This window comes from Chinchilla lanigera, unplaced genomic scaffold, assembly GCF_000276665.1.
Source record: "Chinchilla lanigera isolate Chin_1 unplaced genomic scaffold, ChiLan1.0 scaffold00037, whole genome shotgun sequence".
In the NCBI taxonomy this organism is placed as follows: domain Eukaryota; kingdom Metazoa; phylum Chordata; class Mammalia; order Rodentia; family Chinchillidae; genus Chinchilla; species Chinchilla lanigera.
Window position 1 is genome coordinate 5,499,488 of NW_004955438.1, and position 18,606 is coordinate 5,518,093.

Here is an 18,606-nt window from a genome sequence, read left to right on the forward strand (position 1 = left end):
CTTGCTCTGGGAGGTTTAGATGAGACAAAACTCTGGGCATGAATATTTAATGCCATTGTCTTAAAGCACAAAATAACGATAGCACAACAACAAACAACAAGAACTGGGTATGCTTCATCTGCCTTCAATTTCTAACACATTGATATAATATTAGCCCGTAGAGCCTGAAATCTTGTCTCATCAATACCACTATCAGGCTGTGTGATCTTAATTTTTCTAAGCTTTTTTTATTTTAAAAATTTAAAAAACTAACAAAACAACAATGAAGAAAAAAATCAAAAAGCAACACAAAGACAACAAAAACCATACATGACCTCAAAACAAAATGGTGGGAATTAATTGCTACGTTACACACTCTTATCTTCAATGAGGTTGCTCAGTCCACCAGACATAAGAATGTAAGACTGATCAAACAATCAAAGACTTGTATTTCTTTAGCAGTACAGTGGCAGTATTCATTCATTCAGCCAGCAAAGGTTTCTTATTCACTTATTGTACTCTAGGAAATATGATAAATTCTGAAGAGTGTATAGAAGATACTGCTTATTTTGGCTGCTTGTGTACTAGGGATGAAAGACAATTGAAAATCTGATGTAACAGAAGCTTACTCATAGATAATGATGGGGACGGCTGGGGATTTAGCTCAGCGGCAAAGCGCCTGCCTGGCAAGCGCAACGTTGTGAGTTCGGTTCCCGGTACCGGAGAAAAACAAAAAAAAAAAAAAAAAAAGAGGTTCATCTTGGGCTGGGGATTTAGCTCAGCGGCAAAAAGCGACTGCCTGGCAAGCGCAAGGTCGTGAGTTAGGTTCCTGGTACCGGAGAAAAAACCAAAAAAACCAAAAAAAAAAAAAAATGATGGGGACAGATAATTACGAATTGATAAAAAGGAGGGTAAAGTGAGAAATGCTAAAAATTACCTTAATTATTATTATTTTATTTTTAAATTCGGATAATATACATGACATGAAGTTTACCACTTTAACCATCTTAAACCGTACAGTTCAGTGGTATTAAGCACAAAATTCACATTGCCGTGCATCCATTACTACTACCCATTTCCACAGCTATTTTCATTTTTCCAAACTGAAACTTTAAATAATAACTTTGTATTCTCCACTCCCTTTAGAATTTGACTACTTTATGTCCCTTAGGTTAGTGGAATCACACAATATTTATCCTACTGGGATTGTTTTTTCACTAGTGCAACACCTTCAAGGTTAATCTATGTTATAACAATGTTAGACTGTTCTTCCTTTTAAAGGTTCAATAATAATTCATTATATGTACATACAATATATATGATGTATATATTACATTTATCCACACATCCATCAATGGGCACAGCTGTTGCTTGCACTATTTAATCTATACATTTTGATAAGGATTGCTAGAGCTTTCCACTCATCTTTCATATGTAATCATGCCCAGAATGCCTCATCTAACAGGCCCAGATGGAGTTGCTGTAATACAAGGAGAGAGCTTAGATTGTGGAGGAATGTGATTATAGATTTGGAGATTTAAAAAATTTCTTTCAAGTTTTCCTCATTAGTCTTCATCTTACAGAGCAACTGACCCATTTTTAGTAAGTTGAACCTATTCTTTTCATAGTGTTTAATTTTTATAGAAATAGTTCTTCTATATGTTCATATTTTGTGAGTTATATGTGATTTATTAGATCATGTAATTATATCTAACATAAAAAGGGATAGGAATGATCCACTTGGTGAACATGGACCTTGTACAATAGAACCAAAAAAGCTGCAGGCCTATGAGAAAGCAGCTAACTAGCCAAGAATGGTCAGCATCAACTGAGTGTTACTTTGATTTTTCAGGAGGAAAACCTTGATGACCTACTAGGATGTTATTTCAGTGAACATTGGCTATTTAAAAAATGTCAATGTTAATAGAGAGTTATTCAAGAAACGATCTGGAGGTATGGAAATTCCACTAGTTTAGGGTTTAGATTCATCATGAAGGATGGAGAGAAATTAGCCAGCAGAAATTAGGGAAGATATTCTAGGAATGGTACAATGTATTGTGACAGTAAAAACACCCAAGTCAATTTTTTGTCACGATTGAAATAAAATTTGCATCCCTTAATTTATAATGTCTGATCATGTTCCATACACTAGGGGAACCCATGATAGACAAAAGAGATATGGCTGCTACCTGCATGAAACTTACCACCTAGAAGGGAAGACAGATACTTTCCAAACATGCAGGCATGTATGCCACTATGACAAGTGCTAGAAGAGAGAAATAGAGGCTGTGAGACAGCCTATCACAGGGAGACAGTGCAGCATGCATTTGGGGATTTGGGGCCAGACAAAGGACTTGACCAATAATTGAAAAGCATGAATGTGAATATTAGAAGAAAGGACATTTGAGAAGGAAGAAGCACATATTCAAAGGCTATGCGATAGGAGGCATTAGGAAGAATAAGAGGTAAGATTGAAAGGTTGGGCAAGTAAACAGAATTTTCTAGTGCTACAGAAAAGGACTGCAAGATTCAGTCTACGTGATTTCTAACCACTTTCTTCATCTCAGACTTTATCACTTTCCTAGTATCGTACATGTCAGTCAGTGTATTCCTTCCTGTTTGCTTTCATTATGCAAATGTATTTTTTGAAGCTTTTAGAAAGCCAAAGATTGCATCTCAGTTGTGTGATAATTCCTATGTTCTGTGGGATTCTAGTGGCTTGTCACAGAAAGCAAATCTCTAGTGACTTAAAGACTCCTTTTCTCTATGGCTTCACCTTGCATAGCATCAAGTACATGAAGATACTCAATACAGTTCCCTGAGTCCAGATGGAACCATTTGCACTGTCTGCTAAGCACTGCTGAATCCTAATTGCCTAGGTTACTTCAAATGCAGGACACCCATTGTCTAAAGTGAATGGAATCTACTTTTTCCCTTAATCCCCTTGAGTGGAGCTAGTGTATCACACTTGATTGCGTGATGGCAGCCAATATAGTGGCTTATCCTCTGTCTGTTGGTTTAGTTCCTCTAGTAGAATAGTTACCCTTCACTTGCAAAAATTCTTCCATTTAATGTCCTCTTTACATCCAAAACTTTCCTCTCTTTAAGACCAAAGAGCTAACATAAATATTTCTACGCCCACACAAGACAGTCGAAAATTATGTTAGATTTTTTCTTTTTAAAGGCAAAATAAATGTTGATTTAAAACATTTCATGTTTACTTTGCATATGCTACCAGGCGCCAAAAGAGTGGCCATGAATGGTATCATAAATCACCAATATTAATAACATAGTTGGACAGTGTAATTGCAGAAATATTACATAGTGATAATGCAAACAGAGAATCACAGTTGCTCTGCTCCCAAGGCCAAATTATTTTCCTTAATTTCTTGTGAAATGGATTTTAAAACTTGTGATCCTTCCTAAGATTTAAATACTTAACTTACAGATTTAATTATGAAAGGACATTTCCATGTAGAGCACTGTTCTCCAAATTAACTTGATCACAGCTGAGCCTTTCAGGTACATTTCAGAATCTCATGTGTACCTCCTGGAAAGCAAGGGGATGCTGTTGCTTGGAGAATAAGGAATCATTCACTTTCCCTAACCCCATGAAACCACATTTAGTTGCCTGAATATAGAAAGACTTTCACACCTCTGGTTTTAAGGATGTTCTTTTTTCTTGCTATACTGCTTTTCTCCCTTGTTAGACACCCACTTACCCTTTGAGATTTAATTGTCAGCTCCACTTTGAAGACTGCATGCCCCATAGGCACAAATACATACTTTTTTCCTGTTCTCATGAAATTGTTCACATACTTTATTATCATACCTATCAAAGTTACTCACCTAATAACTATTGTGCTGTATTCAGTATGGTAGACATTAGGGGTACTATACACAGATTTATCTCAACAGTTTCATTTGTAGGTCCATGAACTCCTCAAAGCAAAAAAGTTCTTCCTCGACACTGAGTAGAAGTCAATAAATGTTTGGTGAATGTATGCGTCTGTGCTAATATGTATGACTAATTTGTATTGAATCATTATTTTCACTAAGGGTAAATATCCTAGTTTTGCCAATTTATTTAATATTTAGAACAACTCTTTGATGCAGATATCATTGCATTGATTTTACTTTTCAAAATCTAAGATGTACCAAGGTTAATTAATTAACCCAAGGTTATGTAGCTACCAAGAGGGAAAGTTTAAGATTTGATCTTTAGTTCTGTATTATTCTAATGGCCATATTTACTGCCTACCACTGATATGATTTATGTTGAAATCACAGAAGCAGCAGGATAGAGAAAAATTAGAATGATGATTAATAATAATGCACATGTGAATAGCAATTTATTATTTGCACAGTATTTTAGGGTGTCTATAACATTATAACACATAGTGCTTTTCCAAGTTAGAGAAATTACAAATATAATGTAAATACAATAAACTAAAGAAAATAACTAGTACACTTTAATTTCCAGAGATAACCTTCATCTGTTTTTTCAATCAATACTTTAATTTTTGTCTGTCTTTCTTTCCCAGGCATGTGTGTATATGATGCTGTGCAAAATGTTTCTTTATAATCTATCATAAATATCAGTGACTTTTTTCACATTTACAATGTTATTTCATGGTATTCCATCTCTCCTCTCCTCCACTCTCCTCCCCTCCTTTCTCCTCCTCTTCTTCTCCTCTTCTTTCCCTTCCCTCTTCATCTCTCTCTTCCTTTCTTTCTTTCTTCCTTTTTTTTGTAGTTTCCCAGGGGTGCTATTCCCCTGAGCTATTTCCCAGACCTTTTAGTTATTTTGATACAGGATCCTATTAAGTTCCCAGCCTGGCCTTGAACTTGCAATCCTCCTTTCCCAGCTTCCTAAGTAGCTAAGATTACAGGCATGTGCCATCCCACCCAGATTCATGTATTCTACTTTAGAGTTGTGCCATAAATATTTATTGGTCTTTATGCTGACTCATCCACTTTTGGTTCATGTGAGTTTTGCTTCTTTGCAACATTGTGTTCTTTTGTCCCCCCTTTTTCACAAAGGACAGCATTTAGATGATTTGTTGTCTATATCTACTTACTCTTCATCACATCTGCATGTGCCTTTTGTCCCTATAACATTATAACATAGTTCAGCTCTTGCTACACCCTCTGTTCACATAGGTCAAGCTCCAGCTGTGTTCCTAGCTCAGTGCTGTTTGGGAGATAGAGTTCAAAAATTCCTTTTTCTCTCCTTGTTGTTTTCTGCATGAGGTTTTCTGTTGACTACACATATTTCTTCAACTTCAATGACTTAACCCATTTTATATATACCAATGAAAATACACTCATTTAAATTTTTTATTAATTTATAAAGTCTTGCTTTGATTGATAGAAATTCTTAAAAGTTAGGCAAACATTACTTCGTGATTTTATGTAGCAATGTGAGGTTTGTACAGCAGTGTTACAGACATTACTGATGGACAATTTCATAAATTCTAAAGAAGCGGTAGTGATTTGGCTGCTGACATTAGGTAGAAAATTTTAGTTTTGGAAACTGACTGAGACATTCTAAGTAAATGTGAAAGACTGACTTTCAGCCACACTGGAGCAAATGGCAAATAATATCATCACAGATTTATAGATTAAAAGAAGGATCTGTGGATACCATTTTTGCCTAGTGAGTTACATCAAATACTGAATGAGAGGTGGCTCCTTGCGACCAAGTGCAGAAACTGATAAGGGTCTTGTGCTCTAACTCCTCTGTAAATCTGATTCAAATGATATTTAATTTCCTGCTTTCAGGGTAAAGTTCAAATTTCTTAATTTGGCATTTGAGACACTCTACTATCCGGCTCCAATGTACCACTGTCCGCCCTCTTATGATTCGTTAGGAGAAATACCATGGCTCATGTAATCTCAGTTCTTCATGGTTTTCCAGGGCTTCAAGGTTTTGCCTTGACTCCGCCCGGATCTTCACTCCTGTCTCCCCACTGATCTCCCAGCACATGCGCGCCACGATACAGTTCACTTTCCAAGGCAATCACTGGTGTCCCAGTGAAGCCTGCCCTTACCAGTATGGGAAAGAGTTCTTTTATTTCCTTGGAGTCAGAGAAGATTTGACATTTCTTGAATTATGTCTTTATGTGGTATGGCCTTTGACTAGGCTTTGAGTATTTATAAATGTCTCATTTTTACCTCATTGATATTTTCCAGTCTCTACCTGACAGCATTGCATTTTCAAAAATTATGTTTTTTGTTTGTTTGTTTGTTTTTGTACTGGGAATCAAACTCAGGACCTTCCACTTATCAGGCAGGCACTTGTGCCACTGAGCTATGTCTCCAGCCCACAAAATTATGTTTTGCTTGTTTGACTGTTATGAGGTTTTAGGTATCAGGAACAACCCTAAATAAAGAAGCAAATAAATGTGGGCTTAAAATGTATCTTACTGTTTAAAACTCATCCCTTACCTCCAGTGAAGTCTGAAACATCTTGCAGAAGCTATGGAGTTGAAATTATTTTGGAGTCTCATTTTACATGGTGAGTATTTAACATGGTGAGCATTCAAAATATATGGTGAACATTTAAATTTTAATATTTTAATACTGTAATAAATACTGTGCCACTAATCTCTCTCAAAGCAACTCCTCTTTGCTTTAAACACACTTGTCCCATTGTTCTTGCCACTTTCTGAAACAATTCTGGAAGCCTTTTGTATCTTTTTGAGGTGTGACCCAAAATCCCATGAGTGTTTGTGCTGAGCACCATCCAACGGAAAGGCAGACTCGTAAAAATATTATGCTGTGTCCTCATCCACCTTAGGCACTGGATCTGGCACTGTGTGGCTTCTGACATTTCCCCAGGGTCCAAATGACCATGAAAGGTAAGACGGAGGCAGTCAGGACAACACAATAAATGATGGGATGGCCAGCATGTGTTGAAAGTGAGGGGGAGTATTATGAAGGGGATTAACAGCAATATATCTTTTACTTTAATAAATGAAAACTTTAGTAGCCTGTGTATTTTTGAACACACCTTGTATATCTTATATCACAGTACATTATGGGTGATGCTTTCTGTGCTAGCAGCACTGGTGGATCAGGAGTTGGGGCTTGATGTGGCTAAGTTCTTTGTGTGGATTAAATCAAGTTGTCTGGATTCTTATCCAAAGGCTCCAATAGGGCAGCATCTATTTGCTAACTTCTTGAAATGGTTGGTAGAATGTATTTCCTTACAGTGGAGAATTCCAGATAGCTTGTTTCATTAAAGCCAGTAATGCAATAGAGGGAGACACTAATACAAGTCTGCTGGCAAGAGAGTCTTGTATAACATAACCATCATTGGGGTGACATTTGCTTTAGTCATATTTTATTGGCTAGAAGGTTACTGTTCCTACTCTCCTTCAAGGGCAGAAGATTATACTAGGGCACGAATATAAGCAGGTAAAGATTATGAGGAGATGGCTACTTTAAAGTCTAGCTGTCACAGTCTGCCCTCTAGCCTCCTATGACTGATATTTCTTCCACATACAAAATATATTCATCCTTACCCAAGGGTCTCAGAAGTCTTATTTTAGTATTAGTTTAGGGTAAAACACCAAAATCTCATCACATACTTGAAGTTCAGGTAAGACTGAGACTCTCATGTATAATTTGTTAGTTGCAGCTTCAAAGGCATAGTTCCTTTCTGCCTGTGTAACACTGAAGAGGAAAATCACCTGCACACATATACTGACATGCATGGGTGGGACAGAGATAGGATAAAAGCTATAAATAAACCCTGTTCTAAAAGGAGGAGCAGGGACAGTAAGTATGAGTCAGTTATCCATGGTAGTTCTAAAATCCAAATGGGTGAGTGCTGGGAATGGGGAGAATACTTACAATTCTGAACTCTGCCCTTTGGAATTTTGGTCCTAATCTATGAGTCATCTTCCCTTTTTCATGAAAGATAATGTGTTTGCAGATGATAAATTTTATCAGTCTGTTTCCTGAAAGTAGAATTTTAGGATTTTAACAAACTTTTCATTATATCCTGTCTCTTTCAATCTAAGATGGCAATGTTTCTGCTGTAATAATTTTCTCAAGAACCTGTGGTTGGCCTGTGGATTTTAATGATGTTCACTCCATTCAGCAAAAGCAATATGTAGAGATTTTTTCATGATAATCTGTTCTCTAATTTAAGCTCCCATTGAGCTGGTTGAAGCACCATGGTGACTGAGAAAAGTCTGAGATAGGCACTTAATTTTTTTAAAGGAAATTTTGCATAATTAACACATTGATTTTTTGTTGTTGTTGTTGTTTAGTCCCAAACCCAGGGAGTGCTGGTTTATCTCCCAGCACATTTCATTTTAATTTTTTTTTCCAATTTTGAGACAAATTCTTTCTAAGTTTTCCAGGCTGATTTCAAATTTGTGGTCCTCCCTCCTGAGCCTTCTAAGTAGTTAGGATTCAATTGTGCCCCACTGTGCCTGGCTACATTGACCTTTTGATTTTACTAAACTTTTACCAAAATATTTTATAGCCACTACTTCACATTTTCCCCTAGACAATGCTTTTAAAAATAGTCATCTTTTTCCCATCTGGTGAGATCCATACTTTTAAACATCATTAAGTCCTGGTTTCTTCATTTTTAATCAGTTCTTCCTCAGTTTATCTCTCTAGTCTTACCTTTCACTCTAATCAGCAAGAAGAAACGAAGCAGCACTTCCACTACTTTGTTTAGAAGTCACATTTATTATATAAGAGTTATGCTTTCCACAAAACTTCAGGAAACAATTTTGTTCAGCTTTCACCCATTATATAGAAAAGATCTGCCTCCCTACAGATTCCAGTATCTTCTTGTTTACCTCCTTGTGGACGTTAGTGACAACCTTCTCCTGGACCAGACTTTTTTACTCCGAGCCTATTCCAGGTAATTTTAATTTTCTCTGTTGTGTTCCTCAAAAGTCTTTCAGCCTCAGCCAGTGTTCAGTTCTACAGATAATCCTGTATTTTTAGATTTTAACACTGGGGTGTTCCTGTATGGAATATCAAATCTGTAAAATCTATTTTAATTTTGGTTGGTGTGTAGAAATTACCACTAGCTCAGAGGCTTAAACAACAAACCTTTTCTATCTCACAGTTTCTTTAGGTCAGGATTTTCAGTGAGGCTCAGCTGCTTCCCCTGAAATTTTGCAACCAAATTTTCAGTCAGAGCTGGAGATAGAAGCCATGTAGGCCACCTTAAAGCATCTACCATGGATGGCTTAAGTAATTACACATGAAATAAATGAACAAATCATTAATGCCATTAATGCCAGTAAGAAAAACTAGACAAAATGTAAGTGAATATTTATTTGGCCTGGCATGATGAATGATACTTTAAGAAACGAAGCAAATTAATAAAAATAACAAGCCACATATATGTTAGTATTAACAAATTTAGAGCTCAATCATAAAACTGATAACAAAACTATAAAGATAATGCAACATAAATAATGAGACAAAGGATTTCAGTAAATAACAAAATATGTACCTTGGATACACACAAATCTCACACAGATTGATAGAAAGCAGTGCACACTCAATACACAAAAGAGAACAGGGACAAATCACAAAAGAAGAAATGAGGAAATATAAATGGCTGGCACACATGTGTTTGTTTGTGTAGGCTTGGCCTTATTCATAATTTTTAAAAGTGAAACATTAATGATACTCAGCTATCAACTTAATAAAAGATTCAAAATGCTCAAACTAGTAATAAGACAGCAATTGGGCATTCTTGTGAAAGTGCTAAGAGTAAAAATTAGCATTTTTTGCCCTGAAAGCAAAGTTCTAAATATTTTAAAAATTTCAATGTTGTGCACATTGTTTATACCAACTAATTCCTCTTCCAGATGTCTATTATAATGAAATAATGTGTTCCTTTTCTAGGACTCTACTGTAATGAAATAACATGCTGTAATCTATTATAAGCTGAAATAACTTTTTCAGTAATATAAAAAAAGATTTGTATATAGTAATATTCTTTGATGCACTACTCATGATAATAAGGCATTGAAAATAATCTAAATATCTGTCAGAAGGGGAAAGGTCAATTAAATATTGGATATTATTCAGTCACTAGAATGATATTTAAGATGGATATTTGATGGTGTGGAGGGATGTCTATATAGGTGAGAAAAAGGCAGGATACAGAATTGTTTATGATATGGAACTATTATATCAAATAATTTATTATTATCAAGAAATACATAAAGATATCAGCAATCATTTTCTTTAGGAGTCAGAATGGTTCCTGCCACACAATTATTGTCAAAAAAGAGATAATTACCTTAATTTGATCTTTTACAAAGTTTCTTTTCCACATGTACAATAAAGTAAAATTTAATGTCTTGAAATGACCTCAGTGAAAGTTAATTTTAGAAACTCACAGAAATCACTTTTCAAAATTAGTGCTAAATGGAAGAAGGAAAATTGACTTCACATCTAGTAGCTATTCTCAGTCATGACCTTAAAGAGTTGCAGGGTAGAATGACATCATAAACAGTACACAAGTATAAAGACCACCTTAAAATAAAACCCAATAAAGTAAGTAGGGTTTAGTATTTTGTTTGTTTGTTAGCATTGTGGATATGTCACTCATAAGAGGAATAAGAAAATAAATATGTCTTAATTACATGAACAGGTACTTTTGGCTTTGGATAAAATTTTAGTGAGCATCACAAACTTTTCAAGGTGCTTTACCTGAAATAATTCAATGGAAGTGAAGAGGAATTGTTTTTGAACACTCTTATATGAGTATGTGATGAATTTTAGATAGAATTATTTTAAAGAATATGAGATAGAAAAAAACTCTATGTTCCACATAAGCTTTTTAAAATATGAATACATGATTAAATTGATATTACATATTATAGCATATATTTGATTATTCCATTTCTATTACTAGTAGTTAGCTTTGCTAAAAGCAGCAATAGCAGTATCAAAAAATTTATTGAACTTTTTATGTTGAATTTCTGGAAACAATTATTGTATGCCTTGGTGTAGATTTTTTTTGGTCATGGATCTTTGGAATTCTATATGCTCCATTTATTTGTATGTCAAATTCTTTATCCATGTTTGGGAAGTTTTTGCCATTGTTTCTGTAAGGAGGTTTTTAATGGCTTTTGCATCATCTCCAGCTTACTCAATGACTCTAGTCATTCTTATGTCGTTCTTTGCTTCATTCAGTAGCTGTTGGGTTGATTTTTCATGGCCTTTTGATATTTTAAAAATTTCTTTCTCTTCCTGGTTGCTATTTGTAATCCTGTCTTCTAGATCTGAAGACAGGATCTTCACCTTCATTTGATCCGTTGTATATACTTTCAATGGAGATTTTCATCTCCTGGATTTCTGTTTGGATCTATTTTGTTGATTTCATTTCTTTTCTATATTGGGCATTCATGGTTTCCATCATTTTCCTGAGCTCCTCTATTATTTAATCTATATTTGTTTTAATGTCTTTCATTTTGATCAAAATTTCTTTTTGTGTCTTACAGATTATTTTTTCGATAGCCTCTTCCATTTGTTTTTTTACTTCTGCTGTTATCATTTCAGAGAGTTCCAGTGCTTGGCATTTGATTTCCTCTATGTCTTTGTGCTCTGGACTTGTCCTGAGTGGACTGGCATTTAGGGTTGCATTTTGCTTGCTCATCTTGTCATTTTCTATTTTTTTTTTACTTTGTTTTTGTGTTAGTTCTTGTAGATTTCTTATGTTAGAAAGCTTTATCCTTGGTATTGCTTTCTTAGGAAGTTTCTGTTCCTCAGGATGTCTTCTAGATATAGGTGGTTCTTGGTCTTTATATCTGTTCCAAGAACATACCTTCCCAATATATTAAGAATATGAAGTTGCTATCTATCTGACTCGGGACCCATTCCTTTGGTACTGGACTATGGTGATGGTTATGACCCCTTACAATTAACATGTTGTCATAAAGGGGAGAAAAACTGATTATAACAGGTATGACATTCTAATTGAAGTAGTAAAGTAGTAACAATAGATTCAAGCACAGCCTGGCTACTGACAAATTGTGGTAACTATTAGCCTGATATCTTGAGGCACAGGAGCAAGTTCTACAGTTCTACAGTATAATCCAGCTTATAACAAGAACTTGTATGCGATGGTTTCCAGCTTAGTGGAGTGATTTTACTCTGTTGTGTGTGGGTTTATAAGGGGTAGGGGTAAGATGGAGAAAGAAATGAGGATAAATAGTAAGAGTAAGGTTGAAGGGCACGGGATGATCATCCAAGTTTTGGGTAATTGTAGTAGAGAAGTGGGAAGGATTGGAAGAGAAAGCCTAGGATTATTGAAGTGAACCAGAAAGAGAAGAGGCAATTTTTACTCACAGGAAAGTATCTTAAAATCAAGCAAGATAACTGATGGAAGAGAGGAGAAAGATGAGTAGAATAAAACAAAAAGAAAAGTTACAGAACTAAATCATGAAAGAAAGAGAAAAGAAAAAAGAAAGGAAAAGAAAAGAAAAAAAAGAGAAAAAAAATAAAATAACTGCACAGCAAAAAAACAAGCATACAGAAGAAAAACAAAACATGGGAAAACAGAACAGAGAAAAAAAGGGGGAAGAACCACTAATACAGCTGAATACAAAGAGGAAAACCAATCAGACAGAGAAAAATAAAAGTAATGAAATTCCTCTAATGTCCACAGTTGTGTGGTAGGTTCAAGTTGGATCTCAGAAATGTGTACTCTAGCCAAGATTGCAGGTGGGTTTGTGCTGGGTTTGGGTCTCATTTTGGTCTCTAGATTTGGAGGATGGGATTAATTTTCTGTAGCTGGAGTTCTCCCCAGCCATTTAGAAAAGAAAAAAAAAAGAAGAAAGAAAAATAAACAAAGGAAAAGAGGGTGCGTGGCTCTACCTCCCAACTTCTATTCCAAGTGTCTTTGTCCTTAAGCACAACACTGATTCACCTAATTTTCCACCTGTTGGCTCCTGTTGTTACTGTCACTTTGGACTTTCCACATTGCTAGTCCCACCTGTCCATCATGTATGTCCTTGCTGGAGGACTTACTGTGTTCCTAATGCTCCCACAGGGCCCTCCAGGGCTCTACTTTGGAGGAAGTGAGGAGTCCCTGGCCTTCCCACAGGTTTTTGGTCACAAGGACTCTTTCTACTGGTTGCCACTTTGTCTTGCCATGATCTTCTCATTGTGAAAATGGAGAATAGCCTAAAATAATTGTGTGCAGTATAATGACATTTCAGCTAATGACAGGCCTCATGTAAGATGATAGTTGCATAAGACTATACCACCCAGTAATATTATAACTATCTTGGGCTGGGGATATAGCTCAGTGGCACAAGTATCTGCCTGGCAAGCGCAAGGTCCTGAGTTTGATTTCTGGTACCAAAATAAGCAAACAAACAAAACCCCAAAACATTATAACCATTTTAGTTATGTGCACATTACAATGTTCACTCAACATTTAATAGTGCATTTCACAGAATGTGCCTTGCCATTCAGCGACACATAAGTGAATTTAGGCTCACTTTGTTTCTGACGTATAGTGCTTTATATTTTCCATTTTTCTGCAAAGAGCAGAATAACAAAAGAGTCAATAGAAGTTTTCAGTTAATAATTTGAAACAGAACTCAAAATTGCAAATATTTATGGAGTGGAAAAAAATCCTTAGTTCTATTCTAAATTATAACACACAGATTTTTTGGGAATTCTTCTTACTTAGCAGTTTAGAAGTGTGTGTAACAGGTAGAGAAATTCCATAGAACCTAATGAGGTACAGGAAAAAAGGAGAAGAAAATGGAATATGCAAAATTCTGTGAATGTTGGAGAGAAGGTTTTCATTTTACACAGTTCTTTTTATGATATGGCATCTCATTGAAAACTTTTGTGTTTGGTACCAAGAATCAAACTCAGGACCTTGCACTTGCCAGGCATCTCATTGAAAACTGATATGAAGTTTTTTTCTTACCACTACAACCTAATACCTAGACCTTAATCAGCCCTTGACCTAGAGAGAAGTCAGTCCTTTTGATTACTTGGGAAGGTGTTGGAAGCCTTTGTATTGGGACCTGATGCTTTTTGGGTAGAGCTCTGGTTACATAGCTAACAGCATGGTGGTCTTAGCCAAATTTATCTGGAAACTACTCATGTGAAGATATTAAAGTTCTTCTAGGGGCATTTGAATAGAATGATATCTGTGTGGACTTCTATTTTGCTTTGTGTTTTGTATGGTGGAAGGAGGAGCCAAAAATGTCACTTGGCCAAGCCCAATTTGAATGGAGGGGCAAGGGCTTTCCTTCCCTCAAGAGGCAGCTTGGTTGGCTCTCTGGTGCTTTTGTGGGGAAGATACTCCTCTCATTAAGCTGGTGGAACTTCAGAAAACTTAACAACTGCAATTTGTGTCAGACTGAGAATGAGAAGGAAGGATAAAGAACAGAGTCTTATGTATTTTCTTCCATTCCAGCTTGGAGAATCTTGGCTTGGTCGTTTTTTGTTTGTTTGTTTTTTCTTCTGGTACCAGGAATCGAACTCATGACCTGTGCTTGCCAGGCAGGTGCTGTGCCACTGAGCTAAATCCCCAGCCCCTCTTGGCTTGGTCTTACTCAAAACAAAATGGATATGGTTGAAAGAAAAGGGGCATTTTTAGTCTTTGAGTCCAAACTCTGTGGGTCAAAGTATATAATGGATGACAACACAGAATTGTACATTGTATTTTTTTGCACAGTCTTTGTGTGTATGTGTGTGTGTGTGTGTGTGTGTGTTCTTCAGAGTTTCTTCTTTATTCTAAAATAAGGAAGGAAAACGTCTTACTTAAAAGTAAGATTGAATAGTCCAGAAAAATTTTGGTTGCACCAAACAATTAAAAATATATGCCTTTCCTCAGCTTTCCCCCTTTCTGCATATGCAATGAAGAATTAGGCACAAATGCTGTCCTTTCCACTAATTACTAACTTTTGGTTACAATACAGATGAAATTGTTTTTTAGACATATAATCTTTTGTTTTTGAATTGATTATACCTTGAACAAGCTCAACATAGTGGCTTATTATCCATCATCTCTTAAGTGGGGGCTTGAATTTCATTTCTCCCACTAAGTTGTCATTTCTAGAGCTTTTGTACATATTAACATTTTTCAAAAATGCATAAAAAATCCTAGGCTTTGCTAATTAATTATAGAAAAAATTTTAAATTTATATTTAAAATAATGGCACTAATAGTTAATGTTTACCAAAATTATGCTCCTGTAAAGAAAGGGAAAATTGAGAGCATATAATTTCAAAATCTCAAGGTGAATGAACATTTCTATTTACATTTAGATGAGCATTCCATACTATATATTAAATGTTTTAACATATTAATTTAATTGTTAGAAAATAAAGAAATAGAAGTCAGTCTATTATCTATTTCTTCTCTTCATTGAGTGACGTTCCAAAAATGAAAGAATGATTATCAGGTTAGATCCTTTTGTTAACATGCTAAGAGCAGACCTCCTGGCCAATATACATGGTATTTCCTAGCTGGAGAATTTTACCTATAATTGCTTTTAAAAGAATGTACTTGATCTTCCTAGGATTGACTAGGATAAAAAAGTTGGAGTGTAATGATTCATGTGGAGTGCCTTCCTGGAAATGCCAGGTAAGATTTATAACAATTAGAATATAAAATGAAAATATGCCATGAACAACTAATATCCTAGCTTTGTAAGTTATATGCTTATGCACATCATTTGAAAAGCATATGTTTAATATGAGCTGCAGTGTGTCCTTTTGTGGATGTAAGGTCCTAGGTTTTCCCTCCTTGCCTATACCTGCTATTACTTGTACCTTTGAAATTATTAATACAACTTGATACTGGGAAATATCTCTGACTATTGAGAGTCTAGTTTTACATACTATCTCAAATACAGACCTAATTTAATGCTGGTGTAGGATTAGGAGAACTTGGCTTGATTAAATATGTGGCCCAGTATAATCAGAACAGAGCCACTTCACAAGTTGTTCATTTCACTTGGGGTCTTTAAAATTCATAAAGTAGAGTTCATTCCTGAAAATCCTTACTCTTAAAACATCATACACTGGCTAAATATCTACAGGTTGGTATACAATGGTTCTGTGTGGTAACTTTTTTCTTTTTTGTGTAATTTGGGTTCACTTAGAAGCAAGCTAGGAGATACAGAGTAGATTGTTACTTGTTTATTGAGGAGGGGAAATAAACAGCTGTAGAAACTGGGAAAGTGATACATCAAGAGGGACCAGTCAATAAATGATGTACAGTTAGGACAGCTGCAGTAGTGGGTGACTAAGATTCAATCCCAGGAGGATGTTTTAGGAAGTAATACTAATAAAATATTCAATATTATCTTATCTGAAGACTAAGAAAGCTTCTGTATTTATACACCAAAACTCCTAGGCTTTTTGTCTTTGTCTTAGTTCATGTTTTCTGTTGCTATAACAAAATATCTGAGATCCTGTAATTTATAAACACTACAAGTTCATTTTGCTCATACTTTCAAAAGCTGTAAAGATTCAGAGCATGTTGCTGGCATCTGTCCAGCATCTGGTTAGGCTTGCACCACAGCATGGTAGAAGGCATCCAGGGGCAAGACAAAGCAAGCACATGTCATCTCAGGTCTCTCTTTCTTTCTTATGAAGCTACCATTGCATCATGCAGGCTCCCCTCTAGTGACATTGTCAAATCTTAACTGCTTTTTTAAACACTCCACATCTAAATGTCATCAGGATGAATCTAGGTATGCTTCCAACACATCAAAACTGGTGGACACGTTTAAATCTTAGTGATACTACTCTCAGAGTGTTCTTTTTTCAGAAGCTCTGATCTGCTATCCACGGACAGCATAGTATTCTGCGGTTCTGTACTAAAGACCTCTCAGGTCCAACAATGAAGATATCAGAAGTTAGGAGCCTCTGGATTACTATTCCATCACTCAGATGCAGTGGTAACCTGGTACTCATTTTCAATTGGTCCTAGGAGATGTGATGATGACTCAAAAGCAATATGCAGCAGGACAAATTTTTCCCATCAAAATGTGTTGTGTACCAAATTCAGTGCAATTCATAGTAGTCAAGAACAAAGCTATGACTGTAATCTCTTTGACCATATCTGCTTTATTTGGTTGTCCATAGTAAAGTCTCCATTCATTCAACAAATATTTGTACTGGAAATATGAACAGGATTATGAGAGATCACATCCCAATTCCTGAAACAAGTAAATGATAAATTATTTGGAAAAGAGCTTATGTACTGGGATTGAGGTAAGTATTTTGAAGGGAAATTATCCTGGATTATCTAGGTGGATCCTAAATTTCATCACAGGTGTGCTTAGAAGAGAGACACAGGAGGCTTTCCCATGCAAAATAAAAGAAAGCAATGTGGAGATAGAAAGAGATATTGAGCTGATTTAGCCACAAACCAAGAAACATCGGTGGTCACCAGAAGAGACAATGAATGAATCCCTCCCTGAAGCTTCTTGAGGGAGCGCAGATTGGCAGACACTTTGACTTGGGCTCCATCACAGAGCTCTCTGGTCTCTGGAATTATGAGTCCATACATGTCTGTTATTTTAAAGCACCAAGTTTGTGGTAATTTGTTATGGTAGCTACAAGAAACTAATACACAAGGCAAAGAGGTCAGCAATTGGGTAGAGGTTTACCATTTTAGACAGAGAGCTGAGGGAAAGCTTACTACCTCAGGGGCCATGACAGTGATAATTTGGGTGGAAGTAAAGGAAGGTCACAAGAAAACAGTTTTCCAGGGAGTAGGGGAGTAGATGTAAAGGTCTTTAGGCCGGAGTGAACTTGATATGTTAGATGAACTACTGGGAAATCAGTGCGGCAGGAAGGCTAGAAATGTATGGGAGAGTGACCAGAAATGAAGTAGATGTAGGCCCAGATCATCTTAAGCCTTAAAGGACCTGGAACTTGATTCTTCTCAAATGAAAAACAGTTGGAAGTTTGAGGGATGGGAGGTGATACCATTTTGAAGCCCTCTGTCCACCCAAAGCCCTTGAACCCAGTCCCTTGGTCTTTAGATTTCACATAATTTTCTACTCAGTAGAAATAAACTGCTTCAAAGCTCAAAATGTGGAAGCAAAGAAGTAAGGAGATGTCTTCCCTAGCCCAGTTTGAGCAGGATTAATCTTCAAGGAAACACATATTTTCTTTCTGTAACAGATTACGTTCCTATAGTTTAACTTCTGTGCATTTTTATCTTAACATAAACTGTAGCATTTTGTCTTGTCTTGTGACAGCCTGCTTTTATTATCTTTTTCAGGGTCTAGAAGTAATGTGGATATGTGTCCTACCCCAGATAGTTGGAAGTATGAGGCTGAGGAGAGAAGGGATTAAATAAATAATCATCCACAGATACATTCCTTAGGTAACTCTTGGCATGAACTGTATCATCTGTCTTTTCCTAAGCATGTCTGATATTTTTTCTATAAGATCAAGAACCATGTCTGTGTACATGCTGCACTCCTCTTAGTATCTAATGCACTGCTGTATAACAAGTATTCAATATCCATTTATTGATGAACTTGTTGTAGGTTATAATCTGATGGTTAGGGAGAGAAAAGGGAGTGAGTTATTAAGCAAAATAAAATGAACGCTTTCTTCTTTCTCTTACTTAACTTTCTAC